At 58.1% G+C, this 4,140-nt stretch overlaps 1 non-coding gene across 1 annotated transcript; it reads right to left on the bottom strand.

Annotated features, from left to right (window-relative positions):
- Nucleotides 1–3,459: 3,459 nt before the first annotated feature.
- On the bottom strand, nt 3,460–3,532 carry TRNAA-AGC. The gene has a single exon. It is a non-coding gene; the product is annotated as a tRNA-Ala (tRNA).
- Nucleotides 3,533–4,140: the final 608 nt, after the last annotated feature.

The following is a 4,140-nucleotide window of genomic DNA, read 5'->3' as shown; positions in this document are numbered from 1 at the left end:
CACCCTGCTGAGGGCTTCTCCCCCATTCCCTCTTCCCTCCCCGCTTCCCAAATGCCCTCCCCCCTTCCCAAATGCCCTCTCCCTTCTCCCCTCGTAAGCTGAACTAGACAGGTCGATCTTGAGCAACACCAGTGGCTGCCCTTTCTACTAACCCTTGGGCCAGCAACAGTCCTTGGGACTCCCTGTCCTCCGCAACCTGGACAATCTTTTTTTTTTATGTTCTTAATTTATTTTTGAGAGACAGAGACAGTGTGAGCAGGGGTGGGCAGAGAGAGGGAGACACAGAATCCGAAGCAGGCTCCAGGCTCTGAGCTGTCAGCACAGAGCCCGACGCGAGGCTCAAACCCATGAACCATGAGATCATGACCTGAGCTAAAGTCAGATGCTTAACCGACTGAGCCACCCAGGCGCCCCAACCCAGACAGTCTTAAGGCATTGAACTGAAGAAAAGGAAGAGAAACAAGCAAACCTCCATGTTAAAATGGATTGACCTTTCCTATCTGCTAGAGCTCCGTATCCAGCCTCACAGCCCTCCAGCCTCAACATGTGACCTGGCAGGACGCCCCCCCTGCCCGCCTTAGAGGCACGTCCTCCGCCAGGGTGGCCCTTAGACCTGGTCTGAGCCCTGGTGACATGACAATAGGAAGGACAATGGGGAGGGGGCGTTCCCCAAGTTGAACTTATTCAATTTAAAGCCTTTTTCTGTCTGAGTGTATGTACGGGTTACAATGTCTTTTCTTTCACAAAATCATGGCAATAGCATAAGGTGTGTTTTTTTACATTGCTACTTAATTTTTTATTTACAAAACATTACTTGATAGAACTGGAACTTGGCAGCTCTGTGTCTGTTCCCACATATTACGGGGGTATAGCAGGGTATGTGGGCATTCATTACACCTTTATGTTTAGATGGGTTGAAAATCTAAATAATAAAAATGAAACCATAAAAGGATTAGGGGGAAAAGAGGAAGGTGGTGATCCATGAGCTCGAGAAGTTTTAGGATGCTGAGACCAATGTAAAGGTTCCAAGTCACTCTCCTGCTTAAAGCTTGTCAATGGCTCCCTATGGCCCTCAGGAGATAGGCCAAGCTCAGATGCCTCCTCTTCCTCCAGGAAGTCCTCCCTGACTTCAACCCTTCCAGTTGGGATAGCTCATCATAATTGGAGACGTTTGGGGCCCACTTATGTTGGGGAAGGTACTGTCTTCTTTCACTTAATTATAGTGCAAATGTCTCTGTGACCCTCCCCAGAGTCTGGGGTGAAAGAGCCGAAGCATGTCCTCCACGTCCTTGGATGGTGAGTGAGTAAAGGGATGTGTGTGTGTGGCGGGGCTCTCCCCGGGCCCCAGCCCTGGCCCAGCCTCCGTCCAGCTCCGTCCCCCCAGTCCAGGGGCTCCCCGCGGCCTGTCCCACGCTGCTGGGGCTCGCTGCGGGGGCCTGGCCCTCTGGCCCAGCGCTACTCTGCAGAGATTCGCTGCCCTTGCTCTAATCCATCCTCGCCAATGTGGGGCCAGCCTTGAATGCGCCCCTCCTTCCTCGGAAGTTTCTCCTGACCCCCAGTCTCTACAGCAGAAGCTGTAAGTTCCTCTGCTTATCCTCCAGTGCCTCCGGGAGTCCCTCCCAGTCTTCTCGCCTGGACCCCATCGCCTCCACTGGGTCCTCTGACAAATGCTCACCCTGCACCTTTCCTCTGGGGTCTTCCCGGCCCCACCCCAGGTTCTCTGCGCACTCCTCCTCCCCTACCTTCTGCACCAGCACACCTGGACCGGTTTCAACCCCCACTGCGCTCCTCACTGGCCTCCTCACTGGCCGGTGGCCTTCAGCCAGGCCCACGGCCGCTCTGAGCAGCAGGATCAGTGGCCAATAAGATCAGTGGCCAATAACGCCTGCCCTGGGTTGCCACCTCCCTGGAGGTCCCGCCCCTTCAGGGCAGGGACCCAGGTTAGTAGGTATTTTCAGTCAGTACTTTACAGATAAGAACTGGAGAGTCAGAGAGGTTAGATCATCCAGCTGAGCTCACTCGGCCAATAGAGCCCCCCGCCCCCCGGAGCCTGAGTACTTCCTGGGCTTCTGTGCCCCAATCTGTAAAATGGGGCCAATAATACTGTACTGTAGTAGAGCCACCAGCCACAGTCTTTCTAGAGTCAGCGTCAGGCTCTGCTCCCCAGGCACTGGGGTTGACCCAACTCGCGGGCTTTCATTCTCCCTGTGTGGCATGGGGGCTCAGAGGGTGCCTGGGTTTCTGAGAAGGAGGGAGCAGGGGGACCGGCTGGGTGGGTGCAAAGGGTGGGGGTATGGGCGCAGAAAGATCCTGAGCATCTCTCTGCAAGGCAACGTGGCGGCCGCTCTGCTGGTCCTGTGTTCCCTACCCGCAGGGGCCAAACATGGTCACTCTTCTCAGGAGGCTTGTGGAAGCTCACAGTAACCAGTCTTCTGTGAGCTGGAGTGGCCGTCCCTGCCCAAGCGGGCACCACTGGAGTGACCTGGTGCCAAGCTGGCACCACTGGAGTGAGCTGCCCTAGAGACCTCGAGAGACTCGGCTCCCTGCACGGAGTCCCCGTTATGACACCCGGCCTCGTGCCCAACCCAGGTCTGGCATTAAGGACTGTTGGCTTTTCCTGGGCACGGTGGCACTGTCCTCAAGGGCCTGCATCGTGCAGCCACCTCCTGTCCCTGCCATGCCCCTGTCCCACCTCCTGTGCCTGCCTCCCCAGCACTCCAAAGCTCCACCCTGGGGTCTCTGGTCTCTCTCCCCACCACCTGGATGGAGGGGCCCATGCCTCTGTTCTCCCTCTTCCGGAGTTGAAATGCCACCTGGTCCAGAGAGGGCCCCACCACTCTGTGGCCTATGTTACAAGAGGTGTGTATGACTGTCCTCCGCAGACGGTTAGAGCCAGGACCCTCTGCCCCCTCGCACCCGTGCAGGCTGGGCACAGAGCAGGGCTCACCCTACAGCTGCCTACGAGAGGCCAGCACTCCCCCTGGCGCAGCCTCGCCCTCGGGCTGGGTTCCAAGTGACGCTCACCATCACCGGCCCGTGCTGCTCAGCCCTGCGGCCAACTTCCGCCCTCCTGGTGATTTCCTAGTGACTCTGGACAGAGCTTCGCACCTACTGAGAAGCCAGAAGGGTTGTTAGAAGGTGCCTAAGATGGGCCAAGGTGGGCTACTCTGTAACCCGGCCCCGCCCTCCCGGGGAGGCGGAGCAGTGGATGGGGGTCCTGGGCGAACTTTTTGGAAGAGGTTCCGATGTAAATCCTTCTGTAAGACAAAAGCAATACCACCAACCGGTGCACTTTCCTCCTCTGGCAGGTGACGCACAGCTAGAGGCACAGACCAGACCCCTCATCTAGGCCACAGCCCGCCCCTCACCTTGACCCCAACTCCTGGTTTGACCACCGCTTAAAGAGGGAAGGGGGCGAGGACAGACGACCCTCCCCCTCTTCCCTATAAAAGGCAACCCTGGAGAATGCGGGCATCGATCCCGCTACCTCTCACATGCTAAGCGAGCGCTCTACCACTTGAGCTAATTCCCCAGCTCGGGCCGCTTTTGGCAGCGGGAATGTATTGTGGCTCACGTCATCAAGGTCGCCTCCAGACCCTCCAGCCCGCCCGTCCGCGGCTCTCTCGCTACCCCATTGGTCCCCTTGCAGCTCCCAGCTCCACGGCCAGGATTGGTTTGGCTGAATTTGGTTTTAAAAAGCATTGGCCATCGGATTGGTGGTCCGCAGCGTCCGTCAAGCGGAGGCCCTGCTGTTGCTACGGCGTAGGGGGACCCGGCCAGGTTTCTCCCTGTTTCTGATTTGTTTCTCCAGACTCCGGGGTCCTAGAGGTTCCGGATCCGTCTAGTCCATGGGAATAGAATGCTCCCCTCGCGCTTGACTGACGGGGCCTGTGAACCAATCGGAGTGGGCGCAACCAGGCCGCAGGGCGATCCAATAGGCTGTAGGGGGCGGGAGAGGAAGGCCAATGAGCGCGGACCTGGGGGAGGAGGTAGGGCCACGATTGGCTGCGAGGCGGCCGGAGGGAGGGCGGGGGGAACTCAAGGCCTGCTTGATACGTCCGCCATTTTGGGCGCTTCGCTGATGGTGTCGGTGAGCGCGTTTCCCGCCTGAGCGCGACTAGCGGCGGGTCGCGGGCACCT

This window comes from Suricata suricatta, chromosome 11 (genome assembly GCF_006229205.1).
Source record: "Suricata suricatta isolate VVHF042 chromosome 11, meerkat_22Aug2017_6uvM2_HiC, whole genome shotgun sequence".
In the NCBI taxonomy this organism is placed as follows: Eukaryota; Metazoa; Chordata; class Mammalia; order Carnivora; family Herpestidae; genus Suricata; species Suricata suricatta.
The sequence above is the reverse complement of the archived record's forward strand: the minus strand, read 5'-3'. Positions and strand labels throughout refer to the sequence as shown.